Below are 19,465 nucleotides of genomic sequence, written 5' to 3'. Positions count from 1 at the left end.
TCTGTCAGAAGTGCCAGACGTTCAAGCTTTTTGTCAGGCTTTGGCTAGGATTAAGCCTGTGTTTAAAACTGTTGCTCCGCCATGGAGTTTAAACCTTGTTCTTAACGTTTTACAGGGCGTTCCGTTTGAACCCCTCCATTCCATTGATATAAAGTTGTTATCTTGGAAAGTTCTATTTTTAATGGCTATTTCCTCGGCTCGAAGAGTCTCTGAGTTATCAGCCTTACATTGTGATTCTCCTTATTTGATTTTTCATTCGGATAAGGTAGTTCTGCGTACTAAACCTGGGTTCTTACCTAAGGTAGTCACTAACAGGAATATCAATCAAGAGATTGTTGTTCCTTCTTTGTGTCCAAATCCTTCTTCGAAGAAGGAACGTCTACTGCACAATCTGGACGTAGTTCGTGCCCTAAAATTTTACTTACAGGCAACTAAGGAATTTCGACAAACGTCTTCTCTGTTTGTCGTTTACTCTGGTCAGAGGAGAGGTCAAAAGGCTTCTGCTACCTCTCTTTCCTTTTGGCTTCGTAGCATAATACGTTTAGCTTATGAGACTGCTGGACAGCAGCCTCCTGAAAGAATTACAGCTCATTCTACTAGAGCTGTGGCTTCCACTTGGGCCTTCAAGAATGAGGCCTCTGTTGAACAGATTTGCAAGGCTGCAACTGGGTCTTCGCTTCATACTTTTTCCAAATTTTACAAATTTGACACTTTTGCTTCCTCTGAGGCTATTTTTGGGAGAAAGGTTCTTCAGGCAGTGGTTCCTTCTGTATAAAGAGCCTGCCTATCCCTCCCGTCATCCGTGTACTTTTGCTTTGGTATTGGTATTCCAGAAGTAATGATGACCCGTGGACTGATCACACTTAACAGAAGAAAACATCATTTATGCTTACCTGATAAATTCCTTTCTTCTGTAGTGTGATCAGTCCACGGCCCGCCCTGTTTTTTAAGGCAGGTAAATATTTTTTAAATTATACTCCAGTCACCACTACACCCTTGGTTTCTCCTTTCTCGTTGGTCCTTGGTCGAATGACTGGGAGTGACGTAGAGGGGAGGAGCTATATGCAGCTCTGCTGGGTGAATCCTCTTGCACTTCCTGTTGGGGAGGAGTAATATCCCAGAAGTAATGATGACCCGTGGACTGATCACACTACAGAAGAAAGGAATTTATCAGGTAAGCATAAATTATGTTATTTTCAGCAAGAATAAAATAACCGTTTAAGATTTAAAGAGACAGTAACGTTTTTTTATAAGTGTTTTGCACAAATAAATTTGATAATTTTTATTTGTTTTAATTGTTTATCTGTAAAAGGAGAACATTAACAAGAATGTAATTTCAACAAGAATTAAAATAACCGTTTAAAATTTAAAAAGACAGTAACATTTTTTTATGTGTTTTGCACAAATAAATTTGATAATTTTTATTTGTTTTACTTGTTTATCTGTAAAAGGAGAACATTAACAAGAATGTAATTTCAACAAGAATTAAAATAACCGTTTAAAATTTAAAAAGACAGTAACGTTTTTTTATAAGTGTTTTGCACAAATAAATGTGATAATTTTTATTTGTTATTTAATAAATTGCGTACAAACATGGACAAGGAGACTTGCAAGATGTCACCTGTGTTTTATATTTTGACGCTAATGTGGAACCACCAATCCCTTTCTGTCCTTCATGTTTTCAAAGGACTTTAAGTTTTAGGGATAAGATATTTTCTGAGCCAGTCTCTTCTAAGGCAGATGTTGTCTAGGAGTACAATGTTGAAGGTCAATTTGTGCCGCAGCTTTCTCCACAAACGTCCCAAAATTTACCGCCCTCACAAGCAGTGCCCTGCGCTTCCACTATAGTCCCTTCGGGGATTTCATTACAAGACATAGCTTACCTTATGTCTTCAACTATTTCTGATGCCCTTTCTGCTTTTCAAATATTGCAGCGCAAACGTAAGTTAACTTCCTCTACAGACTCGGAGGTTGTAACCTTTAGGTTTAAGTTAGAACACCTCCACCCTATTGCTTCGGGAGGTTTTTAGTTACCTTAGACGACTGTGATTCCACAGTAGTGGTGGCCTCTTTATAATCTAATAAACTGGACAAATATTTACTTACTCAGACGTATTTCCTGTTCCAAAGCGAGCTTCGGAGATCGTTACTAAAGAATGGGAGAGACCAGGTATTCCCTTTTCTCTTTCACCTATCTTTAAGAGGATGTTTCCCATAGCTGATGTCTTCAAGGAGGCTTGGCAGACTGTTTCTAAAGTGGAAGGGCCTGTTTCCACCTTAGTCAAGAGAACTACTATTCCCATAGAGGACAGTTGTTCTTTCAAAGATCCTATGGATAAGAAGTTAGAGGGTCTACTTAAAAAGATTTTGTTCACCATGGTCTGCTATTGCAGCCTGATGCGTGCATTGCTACCGTCACGGGTGCGGTAGCATACTGGTTTGATGCTCTATCTGAGTCTCTCAGGACCGAAACTCCCTTGGAGGAGATCCAAGACAGGATATCAGCTCTGAAGCTAGCTAATTCCTTAATTACAGATGCTTCTCTTTAATTCATCAAACTGGCAGCTAAAAGTTCAGGTTTCTCTGTCCTAGCCCGAAGAGCCCTATATTTACATCTTTAGTCTGCGGACGTGTCATCTAAGTCTTTGGCCCTGGCTTGACGGAAATTATTTCTGATATATCGGGAGACAAGGATCATCTACTCCCTCAGGATAAGAGAAACAAGCAAAAGGGACTACAGAATAATTTTGTTCCTTTCGAAATTTTCAAGGGCAATTCTTCCTCTTCCTCCTTTACGCAGGAACAGTCCAAGCCTGCATGGAGACCCAACCAGCCTTGGAACAAGGCCAAACAGTCCAAGAAGCCTGCTGCTGATTCCAAGACTGCTTGAAGAGCATGCCCCCGATCCGGGTCCAAGATTATCGGCAGACCAGATAAAGAAGGAGGCGTTCTTACATTATGTAAAAGACCTCTCTATCATGGGAGGGATTGTTCCCGTCCCAGTACAGGAACAAGATCAGGATTTTTATTCCACCCTGTTTGTGGTCCCCAGAAAGGGAGGGAACCTTCAGACCAATTTTAGATCTCAAGGGTCTAAATACATTTCTCAGAGTTCCGTCCTACAAGATGGAAACCATACGTTCCATTCCCCCATTGATCCAAGAGGGCCAATTTATGACAACTGTGGGTTTAAAGGACGCGTTCCTAGGGTTTGCCTTCCAGGACAAGCACTTCCAGTTTGTGGCTCTGCCTTTAGGTCTGGCCACGGCTCCAAGAATGTTACCTTCCTAAGAACTCACAGATGGAAGATACAGTTGGGAATAAGTTCCTTGACTCCAAGTACAAGGATAATTTTCTTGGGAACCATAATAGATTCTCTATCCATGTAGATCTTTCTGACAGAAGTCAGGAAATCAGATTATTGATACTTGTCTAGCCCTTCAGTCCTTTCTTCGGCCGTCAGTGTCTCAGTGCATGGATGTTATCGGGTTGATAGTGGCAATGGATATCATCCCGTTTGCTCGGTTCCATCTCAGACCTTTGCAGCTAAGCATGCTCAGACAATGGAAAGGAGCTAATGTAGCATAGTGGTTAGCTTTGTGGCTTTGCAGCTCAAAGGTTGTTGGTTTGAATCCAAGTGCTGGATGTCCATTTTATGGGGATTATGCAGTCTTGTCTCCTCAGATAACTCTGGAGCAGGAGACAAGAGATTCTCTTCAATGATGGTTTTCTCTGGATCATTTTTCCAAGGGAACCTGCTTTCGCAGACCGTTTTGGGTGATTGTGACAACAGATGCCAGCCTTTTAGAGTGGGGAGCTGTCTGGGGCTCTCTAAAGGCTCAGGGACTTGGACTCAGTCAGAGTCTGTTCTTCCTATAAACATCCTGGAACTGAGAGCAATCTTCAATGCTCTTCTGGCTTAGCCTCAGTTAGCCTCGGCCAAGTTGATCAGGTTCCAGTTAGACAAAATAACTTCAGTAGCTTACATCAATCATCAGGGAGGAACGAGGAGTTCATTAACAATGACTGAAGTAACCAGGATAATTCAGTGGGCGGAGGCCCATTCTTGCTACCTGTCAGCTTTCCACATCCCAGGGGTGGACAACTGGGAGGCGGACTTTCTGAGCAGACAGACCTTTCTTCCGGGGGAGTGGGAACTCCATCCAGAGGTGTTCTCCAGCCTGATTCTCAATTGGGGTCAGCCGGAGTTGGATCTCATGGCATCTCGGCAGAATGCCAAGCTCGGGAGATACAGGTCGAGGTCCAGGGACCCCCAGGTGGAACTGATAGATGCCCTGGCGGTTCCTTGGAACTTCATTCTAGCATACCGTTTTCCTCCATTTGCTCTTCTTCCTTGGGTAATTACTCAAATCAAACAGGAGAGCGCTTCGGTGATCCTCAAAGCACCGGCCTAGCCTCGTTAGGATTTGGTGTGCAGATCTGGTGGAAATGGCTTCTCTACCACTTTGGAGACTTCCGTTGAGGAAGGACCTTCTAATTCAGGGGCCCTCCTTCATCCAAATCTAGTTTCTCTGAAGCGGACTGCTTGGAGATTGAACGCTTAATTTTATCCAAGCGGGGGTTTTCTGACTCGGTCATAGATACCATGGTTCAGGCTCGTAAGCCTGTAACTAGAAAAATGTATTATAAGATATGGCGTACATATTTTTATTGGTGTGAATCCAAGGGCTACTCATGGAGTAGAGTTAGGATTCCTAGAATTTTGTCTTTTCTCCAAGACGGATTGGAGAAGGGTTTATCGGCGAGTTCCCTAAAGGGTCAGATCTCTGCTTTATCTATTTTGTTACACAAACGTCTGGCTGATGTCCCAGATGTTCAATCTTTTTGTCAGGCCTTGGTTAGGATCAGGCCTCTGTTCAAACAAGTTTCTCCTCCATGGAGTTTTAATTTAGTTCTTAAGGTTCTTCAAGGGGCTCCGTTTGAGCCCATGCATTCCTTAGATATTAAGTTGTTATCCTGGAAAGCTTTATTTCTTCAGCTCGAAGAGTGTCTGAGCTTTTGACGTTACAATACAATTCACCTTACCTTATTTTCCATTCGGATAAGGTAGTTTTATATACTAAACTAGGGTTCCTTCCTAAGGTTGTTTCAGACAGGAACATAAATCAGGAGATTGTTGTTCCTCCTTTGTATCCTAATCCTTCCTCTCAGAAGGAAAGGCTTCTGCATAATTTGGACGTGGTCCGTGCTTTGAAGTTTTACATACAAGTAACTAAGGACTTTCGTTAGTCTTCTTCTCTATTTTAAATTTTCTTTTTGGCTGAAGAGTATAATCCGTTTTGCATATGAGACTGCTGGACAACAGCCTCCTGAAAGAATTACGGTTTATTCCACTAGGGCTGTTCCTTCCTCATGGACATTCAAAAATGAAGCTTTTGTAGAACAGATTTGCAAGGCTGCAACTTGGTCCTCTTCACACTTTTTCTAAATTTTACAAATTTGATACTTTTGCCTCGGCTGAGGCTGTTTTGGGGAGAAAGGTTCTTCAAGCAGTGGTGCCTTCCGTTTAGGTTCCGTGTCTTATCCCTCCCTTATCATCCGTGTACTCTAACTTTAGTATTGTATCCCACAAGTAAGGATGAAATCCGTGGACTCATTGTGTCTTTAAAAAGAAAAGAAAATTTATGCTTACCTGATAAATTTGTTTCTTTTTAGACACGATGAGTCTACGGCCCACCCTGCTCTCTTAAGACAGGTTGTGGGTTATTGTAAACTTCAGACACCTCTGCACCTTGGTTTTTCCTTTCTCTTCCTAACTTCGGTCGAATGACTGGAGTGGGAGGGAAGGGAGGAGCTATATATAGCAGCTCTGCTGTGGTGCTCTTTGCCTCCTCCTGCTGACCAGGAGGTGAAATCCCACAAGTAAGGATGAAATCCGTGGACTCATTGTGTCTAAAAAGAAACAAATTTATCAGGTAAGCATACATTTTCTTTTTCTTTAAAGGGACATTAAACACTAAATACATGCTAGATAGAATGATACAGTCAAAGAAAAGATTAGTCCATGATTAACATGTAGATGTATTTTTTAAAGTTTCATTAGTTGTTTAAAAAGTGACAAAATAAGTGTAAAGGTTTAGTGTCTATAAAACACTGGGAGCTGCCATGTTGTAACTTGTGTTACCTTCTCTGCTGTGGCCAATTAGAGACAGTTATAAATAGGTCACTAGAGTGTGCAGCCAATGGTTGTGCTGGATTTAACAGTGTCCTGCACTTCCATTTCTAACAGGAACTGAAAAGCTCACAATATCAGAATGGAATTACAGGAAAAGGGGACAAAATAAATAATGAAAGTATATTGCAGAGCTGTTTTATATATACAATTTATCATTTTATATTACCATCTCAAAGTGTTTAATGTCCCTTTAATGATTCAGATAAAGCAATTTTAAGCAACTTTCTAATTTAGTCCTATTACCAATTTGTCTTCTTCTCTTGCTACCTTTTTGCGGCCCATTTTACGTTCAGAACCCTGGATAGCGCTTGCTTATTGGTGACTACATTCAGCCAACCAATAAGCAAGCGTAACCCAGGTTCTGAACCAAAAATGGGCTGGCTCCTAAGGTTTACATTGCTGCTTTTTAAATAAAGATACCAAGAGAATGAAGAAAAATTTATAATAGGAGTAAATTAGAAAGTTGCTTAAAGTTGTCTGCTCTATCTGAATCATTAAAGAATTTTTTTTTTATTTAGTATATTTTTAATTCCTCAAAAATGTAGTTATGTGTAGTAAAAAGTAATTATGTAGTATACTTCCATTATTTATGGTGTCTAATTTCCATGCAATTAGCCTCTGACAATTGCACAAAAGTACAAATTTTACTAACAAAAATGAATTTAAATTTTTTTTTCTAATTGTATTTTATGTACAGACTTTTTGAAATGCAGGTTTTAATATTATTATAAATTTTTATGTATACAAATATATTTAATTGTAAACGTTTTACTTCTAAAGTCTGCTCATTTTACGCTTATTTTCTAGCTTACGGCTTTACAGAAAGCACTAAAATATTTGAGGTACTAACATTTTAATTTTCTATTGTTTTTCTCTCAGGATTAGTCTTTGAGTAAACAGTCAGAAATCAGATAAGGAGTACTTTGTGTAAATCATTAGACAGATAAGATTAGGAGTCCTGCTCTCCTTACAAGCACACCCATTTTATTGGGTTTTGGTTCTAATTAGCGGAACATATATTTCATATACATAAATAAACCTAAAGTAGCAATTTCCCACCCATTTTAAACTGCAGCTGGTATGACAAGTCATTGGAAACACATTAAGTGGAAACAAATTTTACAGTACACTGTTCCTTTAGGGAAACTGCACCAAGTCTAGACACACACCTCCCCAAGAATAAATACAAAGGGTTATTCAGGACAGGAGCATCTGATTTAAAAAAAAATGAATTAAAAAAAAATAAATAAATAATACCCTTTTTGAACCAGAACCCCAGGAACATTTTGATGTGAAGGCGAACCCCCCCCCCCCCCCGAAACGCCTAATAAAAAAAATCCCCTTAAAGGGACATGAGACCCCCATTTTGTTTCTTTCATGATTCAGATAGAGCACGCAGTGGCGTAGTTAGGATTTGTGCTGCTCAAGGCACTCAAAAATTCTGCCCAAAACAGAGACCCAAAAAGTGCTGCCCCCTTAATCTGTCGCGCTAGGCAAGTGCATTGTTTGCCTAGGGCAAAATACGCACCTGAGAGCATTTGATTTTAAGCAACTTTCCAATTAACATATATTATCTCAATAGTTTTGTTCACTTGGTATCCTTTGCTGAAAAGGATATGATACCTAGGTCGCTCAGAAGCTGCTGATTGGTGGCTTGACATATATGCCTCATGTCATTGACTCACAAAATAGCCTTCAGCTAGCTCCCAGTAGGGTACTGCTGCTTCTTCAACAAAGGATACCAAGAAAAGAAAGCAAATTAGATAATAGAAGTAAACTAGAAAACATAATTTATGCTTACCTGATAAATTCCTTTCTCCTGTAGTGTAGTCAGTCCACGGGTCATCCATTACTTATGGGATTATAACTCCTCCCTAACAGGAAGTGCAAGAGGATCACCCAAGCAGAGCTGCTATATAGCTCCTCCCCTCTACGTCATACCCAGTCATTCGACCGAAAACCAAACGAGAAAGGAGAAACTATAGGGTGCAGTGGTGACTGGAGTATAATTTTAAAATTTAGACCTGCCATAAAAAACAGGGCGGGCCGTGGACTGACTACACTACAGGAGAAAGGAATTTATCAGGTAAGCATAAATTATGTTTTCTCCTGTTAAGTGTAGTCAGTCCACGGGTCATCCATTACTTATGGGATACCAATACCAAAGCTAAAAGTACACGGATGACGGGAGGGACAGGCAGGCTCTTTACACGGAAGGAACCACTGCCTGAAGAACCTTTCTCCCAAAAATAGCCTCCGAAGAAGCAAAAGTGTCAAATTTGTAAAATTTGGAAAAAGTGGAAGCCACAGCTCTGGTAGATTGAGCTGTAATTCTTTCAGGAGGCTGCTGTCCAGCAGTCTCATAGGCTAAACGTATTATGCTACGAAGCCAAAAAGAGAGAGAGGTGGCCGAAGCCTTTTGACCTCTCCTCTGTCCAGAATACACGACAAACAGGGAAAAAGTTTGTCGAAAATCTAGTTGCCTGTAAATAAAATTTCAGGGCACGGACAACGTCCAGATTGTGCAGAAGTCGTTCCTTCTTTGAAGAAGGGTTAGGGCACAATGATGGAACAACAATCTCTTGATTGATATTCCTGTTGGTAACTACCTTAGGTAAGAACCCAGGTTTAGTACGCAGAACTACCTTGTCTGAATGGAAAATCAGATAAGGAGAATCACAATGTAAGGCAGATAACTCAGAGACTCTTCGAGCCGAGGAAATAGCCATTAAAAACAGAACTTTCCAAAGATAACAGTTTTGATATCAATGGAATGAAGGGGTTCAAACGGAACACCCTGTAAAACGTTAAGAACTAAGTTTAAACTCCATGGCGGAGCAACCGTTTTAAACACAGGCTTAATCCTGGCCAAAGCCTGACAAAAAGCCTGAACGTCTGGAACTTCTGACAGACGTTTGTGTAAAAGGATGGACAAAGCTGAGATCTGTCCCTTTAACGAACTAGCGGATAAACCCTTTTCTAAACCTTCTTGTAGAAAAGACAATATCCTAGGAATCCTAACCTTACTCCATGAGTAACTCTTGGATTCGCACCAATGCAAGTATTTGCGCCATATTTTATGGTAAATTTTCCTGGTAACAGGCTTCCTAGCCTGTATCAAGGTATCAATCACTGACTCCGAGAATCCACGCTTTGATAGAATCAAGCGTTCAATCTCCATGCAGTCAGCCTCAGAGAAATTAGATTTGGATGTTTGAAAGGACCCTGCACCAGAAGGTCCTGTCTCAGAGGTAGAGACCATGGTGGACAGGACGACATGTCCACTAGGTCTGCATACCAGGTCCTGCGTGGCCACGCAGGCGCTATCAGAATCACTGATGCTCTCTCCTGTTTGATCCTGGCAATCAATCGAGGAAGCATCGGGAAGGGTGGAAACACATAAGCCATGTTGAAGACCCAAGGTGCTGTCAGAGCATCTATCAGAACCGCTCCCGGGTCTCTGGACCTGGATCCGTAATAAGGAAGTTTGGCGTTCTGGCGAGACGCCATGAGATCCAGATCTGGTTTGCCCCAACGCCGAAGAATTTGGGCAAAGACCTCCGGATGAAGTTCCCACTCCCCCGGATGAAAAGTCTGGCGACTTAGATAATCCGCTTCCCAGTTCTCCACGCCTGGGATGTGGATCGCTGATAGGTGGCAAGAGTGAGACTCTGCCCAGTGAATTATCTTTGAGACTTCCATCATTGCTAGGGAACTCCTTGTCCCTCCCTGATGGTTGATGTAAGCCACAGTCGTGATGTTGTCCGACTGAAACCTGATGAACCTCAGAGTTGCTAACTGAGGCCAAGCCAGAAGGGCATTGAAAACTGCTCTTAATTCCAGAATATTTATGGGAAGGGGACTCTCTTCCTGAGTCCAAGATCCCTGAGTCTTCAGGGAATTCCAGACAGCGCCCCAACCTATCAGGCTGGCGTCTGTTGTTACAATTGTCCAATCTGGCCTGCTGAAAGGCATCCCCTTGGATAGATGTGGCCGAGAGAGCCACCATAGAAGAGAATTTCTGGTCTCTTGATCCAGATTCAGCATAGGGGACAAATCTGAGTAGTCCCCATTCCACTGACTTAGCATGCACAATTGCAGTGGTCTGAGATGCAGGCGTGCAAAGGGTACTATGTCCATTGCCGCTACCATTAAGCCGATTACCTCCATGCATTGAGCCACTGACGGGCGTGGAATGGAATGAAGGACCCGGCAAGCATTTAGAAGTTTTGTTAACCTGACCTCTGTCAGATAAATCTTCATTTCTACAGAATCTATAAGAGTCCCTAAGAAGGGAACTCTTGTGAGTGGCAATAGAGAACTCTTTTCTTCGTTCACTTTCCACCCATGTGACCTTAGAAATGCCAGTACTAACTCTGTATGAGACTTGGCAGTTTGGAAACTTGACGCTTGTATCAGAATGTCGTCTAGGTACGGAGCTACCGATATTCCTCGCGGTCTTAGCACCGCCAGAAGAGACCCCAGAACCTTTGTAAAGATTCTTGGAGCAGTAGCTAACCCGAAGGGAAGAGCTACAAACTGGTAATGCCTGTCTAGAAAGGCAAACCTTAGGTACCGGTAATGATCTTTGTGAATCGGTATGTGAAGGTAGGCATCCTTTAAATCCACTGTGGTCATGTACTGACCCTTTTGGATCATGGGTAAGATTGTCCGAATAGTTTCCATTTTGAACGATGGAACTCTTAGGAATTTGTTTAGGATCTTTAAATCCAAGATTGGTCTGAAGGTTCCTTCTTTCTTGGGAACCACAAACAGGTTTGAGTAAAACCCCTGTCCGTGTTCCGACCGCGGAACCGGGTGGATCACTCCCATTAGTAAAAGATCTTGTACACAGCGTAGAAACGCCTCTTTCTTTATCTGGTTTGTTGACAACCTTGAAAGATGAAATCTCCCTTTTGGAGGAGAAGCTTTGAAGTCCAGAAGATATCCCTGAGATATGATCTCTAACGCCCAGGGATCCTGGACATCTCTTGCCCAAGCCTGGGCGAAGAGAGAAAGTCTGCCCCCTACTAGATCCGTTTCCGGATTGGGGGCCCTCACTTCATGCTGTCTTAGGGGTAGCAGCAGGTTTTCTGGCCTGCTTGCCCTTGTTCCAGGTCTGGTTAGGTTTCCAGCCCTGTCTGTAGCGAGCGACAGTTCCTTCCTGTTTTGGAGCGGAGGAAGTTGATGCTGCTCCTGCCTTGAAGTTGCGAAAGGCACGAAAATTAGACTGTCTAGCCCTTGGTTTGGCTCTGTCTTGAGGCAGGGCATGGCCCTTACCTCCAGTAATGTCAGCGATAATTTCTTTCAAACCAGGCCCGAATAATGTCTGCCCTTTGAAAGGTATGTTAAGCAATTTAGATTTAGAAGTCACATCAGCTGACCAGGATTTTAGCCACAGCGCTCTGCGCCTGAATGGCGAATCCGGAATTCTTAGCCGTAAGTTTAGTTAGATGTACTACGGCATCAGAAATAAATGAATTAGCTAGCTTAAGGGCTTTAAGCTTGTTTGTAATCTCATCCAATGGAGCTGTTTCAAGGGTCTCTTCCAGAGACTCAAACCAGAATGCCGCCGCCGCCGTGACCGGCGCAATGCATGCAAGGGGTTGCAATATAAAACCTTGTTGAACAAACATTTTCTTAAGGTAACCCTCTAACTTTTTATCCATTGGATCTGAAAAGGCACAGCTATCCTCCACCGGGATAGTGGTACGCTTAGCCAGAGTAGAAACTGCTCCCTCCACCTTAGGGACCGTCTGCCATAAGTCCCGTGTGGTGGCGTCTATTGGAAACATTTTTCTGAATATAGGAGGGGGTGAGAAAGGCACACCGGGTCTATCCCACTCCTTGTTAACAATTTCAGTAAGTCTTTTAGGTATAGGAAAAACGTCAGTACACGTTGGTACCGCAAAATATTTATCCAACCTACATATTTTCTCTGGGATTGCAACCGTGTTACAATCATTCAGAGCCGCTAACACCTCCCCTAGTAACACACGGAGGTTCTCAAGCTTAAATTTAAAATTTGAAATGTCTGAATCCAGTTTATTTGGATCAGATCCGTCACCCACAGAATGAAGCTCTCCGTCTTCATGTTCTGCAAATTGTGACGCAGTATCAGACATGGCCCTAGTATTATCAGCGCACTCTGTTCTCACCCCAGAGTGGTCTCGTTTACCCCCTAAGTTCTGGCAATTTAGATAAAACTTCAGTCATAACATTAGCCATGTCTTGCAAAGTGATTTGTAATGGCCGCCCTGATGTACTTGGCGTTACAATATCACGCACCTCCTGAGCGGGAGATGCAGGTACTGACACGTGAGGCAAGTTAGTCGGCATAACTTCCCCCTCGTTGTCTGGTGAATTTTTCTTAACATGTACAGATTGGCTTTTATTTAAAGTAGCATCAATGCAATTAGTACATAAATTTCTATTGGGCTCCACATTGGCCTTAGAACATATTGCACAAAGAGATTCCTCTGTGTCAGACATGTTTAACAAACTAGCAATTAGACTAGCAAGCTTGGAAAATACTTTTCAAATGAATTTACAAGCAATATAAAAAACGTTACTGTGCCTTTAAGAAGCACACAAAAACTGTCACAGTTGAAATAACAATGAACCGGATTAGTTATAGCAATCAGTTTTTCACATGAAATGCATAAATTTAGCAAAGGATTGCACCCATTAGCAAATGGATTATTAACCCCTTAATACCAAAAAACGGATAATAAAATATATAACGTTTTATCACAGTCAAAGCACAGTCTCACAGGTCTGCTGTGAGTGATTACCTCCCTCAAACTAGTTTTGGAGACCCCTGAGCTCTGTAGAGACGTCCTGGATCATGCAGGGAGAATAAGGAAGACTGTGACTGAATTTTTAATGCGTAGTAAAAGCGCCAAAATAGGCCCCTCCCACTCATAATACAACAGTGGGGAAGCTCAGAAAACTGATTTTATTCAAAATAAACGACAGCCAAGTGGAAAATAATGCCCATAAAATTTTTCACCAAGTACCTCAGAGAAAAAAACTATTAACCTGCCAGTAAACGTTTTAATAAAAATATATGAAATGATATTAAAAGCCTGTTGCTAGTCGCTCTCACTGCAGAAAGGCTATAAGTTATATGTATACAGTATTTTCTTAGTGAAGTGCCATTCCCCAGAAATACCTCAGTGCCAACATACATACATAACAGCCTGATACCAGTTGCTACTACTGCATTTAAGGCTGTACTTACATTATATCGGTATTAGCAGTATTTTCTCAGTCAATTCCATTCCTTAGAAAATAATATACTGCAACATACCTCTTTGCAGGTGAACCCTGCCCGCTGTCCCCTGTTCTGAAGTTACCTCACTCCTCAGAATGGCCGAGAACAGCAAATGGATCTTAGTTACGTCCGCTAAGATCATACACAAACTCAGGTAGATTCTTCTTCTAATACTGCCTGAGAAAAAACAACACACTCCGGTGCCGTTTAAAACAACAAACTTTTGATTGAAGAAATAAAAACTAAATTTAATAACCACACTCCTCTCACACATCCTATCTATTAGTTAGGTGCAAGAGAATGACTGGGTATGACGTAGAGGGGAGGAGCTATATAGCAGCTCTGCTTGGGTGATCCTCTTGCACTTCCTGTTAGGGAGGAGTTATAATCCCATAAGTAATGGATGACCCGTGGACTGACTACACTTAACAGGAGAAAGTTGTTTAAAATTGTATGTTTTATCTGAATAAAGAATGAAGAATTTTGTGTTTCATGTCTCTTTAATGTTTCCTTTTAGAAGAATAAAAACAAATTAAAGTCACTTTATCATCTGAAGTAACCTGAAATAACCTTTTTAAAAAAAATTAAATACTGACCACATGTGGCGCCCAAAATTCCTTTCTTGGATTTAAATATTACAATTTTAAAGCAGTTGCTTTATCCAGGAGTTAAAGTTACACGCTTGAACATGTGAATCTGAATCACTCTTCCCCTGTAAACAGAGTCTTTACTAATTAACATTTGACAATATGCAATAAGCTTAATTTAGAATCAGACTTTGCCTAAAATAGATACGCATTAGCATAAATGTAATTAGACCTAATTACCAGTTTTACACTGGTGTAGCTGTAGCAACGCCTAAATTGTGTACTGTGTGCAGGGCTTGACAAACCCAGGAGCCAAGGAACCAATGGCTCCTAGGATTTTACCTCTCATTTCTAACTTTTTGGGTTATTCTCCTTATATCTGTATACATATACCACTGTCTGGCTCCTTTAAAAAGTATTAAACTTAACAAACAATGGAGAGCGCTACCAAAGGTATTACAAATCAAAACAAGAGCAAAAATAAAGTGAATATGTCATAATAATATATTAAACTATTATAATAGCAGCTGTTATAAAAAAAAATGACTAGATAAATAGAAAACGCAAAGAAAACAGCGCTATAAAATCATATACACAAAATATTTATTTCCAAATTAAAATGACTAACAATCAGTGAAAGAGTCCAAGTTTTTCCTTTAAAAGTATTTCTGGCTCCTAAATATTCTTACTGGCTCATACATATTAAACAGGTTTGTTGAACCCAGCCTTAAGTGATAATGGCAGCACACCAAAAAGCTCCAAATTCAAAATGTATTAGAGTATTTTCCATAAGACAAAAAAAAAAGTAGTTTTTTGTGTTATGGAGAAGTTATAATAAATTTTGAATTTGGAACTTTTTGGTGTGCTGCCATTATCACTTTTTGGAATACATTCTGAGGACATAGGTGTGGTGTCCTATCAGGCGTTTGCACCCCTTATATACACAGGTGCTGGATAATAACTTTAAAAATTATAACTTGTTCCTTTATGTTTATTTTTGTAAATTAAATAGCTGAATTTGCTCTTTGAAACCACAACCCATCAACATAGGCTAAGCTTGAAGAGAGGTCATACAATCCTTATCTTATCACACAAATACTTACATTTCTTATCTTTTTCCATATACAATACTTAAAAAGAACAATTGAAACTGAACATTTTATTACCTATCTCTCCTATAAAAAAACTCACTATGGGAGTGTCATTTTACTATTGGCTGTGTTTACATAGCTTTTCTATAGCCTATACTTAAAGGGAGAGTCTAGTCCAAAAAAAACTTTCATGATTCAGATAGGGCATGTAATTTTAAGCAACTTTCCAATTTACTTTTATCACCAATTCTGCTTTGTTCTCTTGGTATTCTTAATTGAAGGCTAAACGTAGGAGGTTCCTATGCTAATTTCTTAGACCTTGAAAATTGCCTCTAATCTGAATGCATTTTGACCACTAGAGGGCATTAGTTCATGTATTTCCTATAGATAATATTAAGCTCATGCACGTGAAGTTACCCTGGTGTGAGCACTGATTGGCTAAAATGCAAGTCTGTCAAAAGAACTGAAATAAGGGGGCAGTCTGCAGAGGCTTAGATACAAGGTAATTACAGAGGTAAAAAGTGCATTTCTATAACAGTGTTGGTTATGCATGGGTAATAAAGGGATTATCTTTCTTTTTAAACTACAAAAATTCTGGTGTTGACTGTCCCTTTAAAGGGACATAAAACCCAAAATATTTCTTTCATGATTCAGGTAGGGAATACATTTTTTAAACAATTTTCCAATTTAGTTCTTTTATATAATTAACTTCATTTAATTTGCTTCATAATAAGTAGACATTATTTGCTGTTTGTGCAGACTCAGTTGTATTGATGAGTTCCAAGCAGGAGCATTAATGGGAACAAATTTATACCACACCCCTGGCTTCATTGGTTTCTGAACTAGCTGTGCAGCAAAATAAAACAAACAAAATAAAGCTATAAAAGAAAAACGCGTAAAGGTCATTTATACATTATACGTTTCTGGACACTTTGGATTGTGGTTGATCTTTTCTGAATGTATCATGCAAAGCTAGTGCTGAATGGTTCATGAAGCCTTTCTTTAAAGGGACATTGTACAATAATGTTGTCTTTTTCTTTAATGTGTTACTAGTGATCTATTTTACCTGCTGAGGAGTATTACATTCTTTACAAATAGCTCCTTTACCTTTGTGTTGTCATTTGAAATAACTGCTGTTGACTGCTAAAACCACCACAGTTACTAACAAGTTTAATACTGCAGTAACGGCTATAGAAAAGAAAAGTGTGTGCAAACGAGAGGCAGCGGCAGACATTAACCTCCCAGTGGAGTGGGGGAATAGAGACCCTAGACAAATGGAAAGAGTGTTCCTGCAACAGCTTTAAATACAATTAACTTTATATTAACTGGTTGCTTGAGTAAATTTTGCGTTCTTTGTAACACACATTGTGTAATAGTGACTATATATTCTAAATTCTCTGTATTTTTAACATGGCATTATTTCATTAAGGGTAACCTAAAAGGGTCTACCTTAGCAGAAATATAATCGTTATAAAAGTTAATAAATGGTAATAGCCTAATATATATCTTAGAAAATATATTTAATAGTGTAAAATTACAATACAATCAAGATTATAAAATCAGTGGTAATAAAATCAGTACATATATACTAAAAAGTAATTAATGGGGCCCTTTAAATTAGTTTGAAAAAACATACAGAAAGGGGAAAGATTAACCACAAATCTATATATATATATATATATACTGTGATTGAGGATAGAAGAAAACTATACTCAAATAAATATAAGTATAAAGAGGGTAGAGATATTCAAATACAAGATGACTGTGTCTCATTTCCTACAAGAAGAACTACTGCTAAGCTGAACTCCTTTAAGGCTTGTGAACTTGATACAGCCGCCGAAAGGATCGCTATTGTGTTGATAAAGCACACAGGACAACTACCAACGCCTAGCTCACTACCCCCAAGGCCTGTGAATTTGAATACAGCCCTCTGAGGGAGCGCACCAGTCTACAAATTGAATATACTGCCAGATGATCTAGTACCTGCACTAAGCACCACGGAATAAGAGTGCCTTGAAGTTACTATCTACCATCATCTAAAGGATTGCTATTACCCCAGAGATCGTTTACATTCTGTTCCTCCCAAAATCAGCTGGACATTTTCAGAAAGGGTGATGTAAGTGGACTACGCTAGGAGTACACACCCACCTCCAGAGGATCACCCACCTACAGGACGAACAATATTCAATCTGTGCTCCACAGATTAGCGCAAGGTACCTCACTCGCCCATTAGCTTGATCCAATGCTATTAGTATGATCATCTAGTCATGAGTGTTTTTGTTCACTATAGTGCACTTTCAGGTTAATACTGTTTTAACCCCAGATTATTACTGTTTTAACCCCTGGTTTTTACGCTGGACGTCCAGTTATTAAATCTGTTTGTATTGCTATTTGTTTTTATTTATACTGTTTGAATATCTCTGCCCTCTTTATACTTTTTATTTATTTGAGTATAGTTTTCTTCTATCCTCAATCACAGTATATATATATATATATAGATTTGTGGTTTATCTTTCCCCTTTCTGTATGTTTTTTCAAACTAATTTAAAGGGCCCCATTAATTACTTTTTAGTATATATGTACTGATTTTATTAACACTGATTTTATAATCTTGATTGTATTGTAATTTTACACTATTAAATATATTTTCTAAGATATATATTAGGCTATTACCATTTATTAACTTTTATAACGATTATATTTCTGCTAAGGTAGACCCTTTTAGGTTACCCGTATATTGTATTTGTGTACTACCCTGCTTTCAGCGCCAGTATTTCCGCTTAAATTATTCTACTATCCTCCTCAGGGTTCTTGGAGAGAGACCCTTCTATACTTGGCATTAGGGTTGATATAAGCGCCAATTCTCACCTATCCTCCTTGCATTATTTCATTAAGGATCATCATCCTCAGAACTTTGTTCTTTATCATCCCCATGGCAGAACATGCTGAGATGTTATCGCAGAAAATGCAGCTTGTCTACAGAAAGAATGAGACACATGCAGGAACTGTTAGCACTTTAACTTTGCAGCGCTGCTCCGCATCAGGCTGTTCTTTTTAAACAGTTCTGTGCTCTGCCTGCACTGTGTAAGTTTCCCTTAAAGGGACACAAGTCATAATAAACTTTTATGATTCAGATAGAACAGCAGTTTTAAGACACTTTCCATTTTACTTCCATTATCAAATTTTGCACATCTTTTTATATTCACATTTTCTGGGGAACAAGATCCTACTGAGCATGTGCACAAGCTCACAGGGTATACGTATACTAGTCTCTGATTGGCTCATGTCTGTCACATGATACAGAGTGGAGCACTGTTTAAAGATAACAGTCAAATATGGGGCAGCTCTGCAAACCAGCAGCACATTGAATGATGACTGGCGCTCAGGTATGGTTTTCAACAGTCTGCAAAGCTGTGACGTAAGACGTTTTGTGAGCAATGGATCTTTTTTATCACTACATTTTTACCTTATAATTATGTGATATTAGACCAAGAACAAAGGAAACAAATTTATTCAAAAGGCATTTTAAAAACTGATCATTTCTTTTTTTTTTTCTCGGCAGCTAATTTGCAATACCATTTTTTTAATTGCTGCAATATATTAAAAAAAAAATTGCTTTATTCTCCAGTTAACCATCACATTGCAATTAAAGGGACATGAAACCCTATATTTTTCTTTCATTATTCAGATAGAGGATACAATTTTAATCTAGATTCCAATTTTGTTCTATTATTTAATTTGCTTCATTCTTCAGATATCATTTGTTGAAGAAATAGCAATGGACATGGGTGAGCCAATCGCATGAGGCATCTATATGCAGCCACCAAGCAGCATCTACTGAGCCTATTTAGATATGCTTTTCAACAAAGGATATCAAGAGAATTATACATATTAGATAATAGAAGTAAATTGGAAAGTTGTTTAAAATTGCATGTTCTTTCTGAATCATGAATTTAAAAATGTGGGTTTCATGTCCCTTTAAGCTGGTGCTTTTACGTAACTGCCTAATTTGACATTGAATTTTATTTCAAAATGACCTGCAGAATTTTTTTTCACTAAACTAATCTCATCGCAGAAAGTGAAAAAAGTTCTATCTCTGGGTTTATCATTCACATGAAAGATACTTTTGTAAATACTTAAGAATGTTTAATAGTATTTACCTGGACAGTCCAGTATCTCATTACGCTGTCTAATAAAATCTTTCCAAAAAATACGGAACACTTAAATATCCAGGATTCTTTTTTCTTTACATCCCCTGAGTGACAGCTACATTTTAAGGGCCTCCTCTGCTTCTATGCATAACAGATATGACCCA

The 19,465-nt window shown here is 39.5% G+C and overlaps 1 protein-coding gene across 1 annotated transcript in view; it reads left to right on the top strand.

Annotated features, from left to right (window-relative positions):
* The window catches only part of SYN1 (synapsin I), a 437,372-nt gene that overhangs the window by 190,013 nt on the left and 227,894 nt on the right, over positions 1 to 19,465 (top strand). The gene's annotated exons all lie outside the window — the stretch shown is intronic.

This window comes from Bombina bombina, chromosome 12 (assembly GCF_027579735.1).
Source record: "Bombina bombina isolate aBomBom1 chromosome 12, aBomBom1.pri, whole genome shotgun sequence".
In the NCBI taxonomy this organism is placed as follows: domain Eukaryota; kingdom Metazoa; phylum Chordata; class Amphibia; order Anura; family Bombinatoridae; genus Bombina; species Bombina bombina.
The sequence above is the reverse complement of the archived record's forward strand: the minus strand, read 5'-3'. Positions and strand labels throughout refer to the sequence as shown.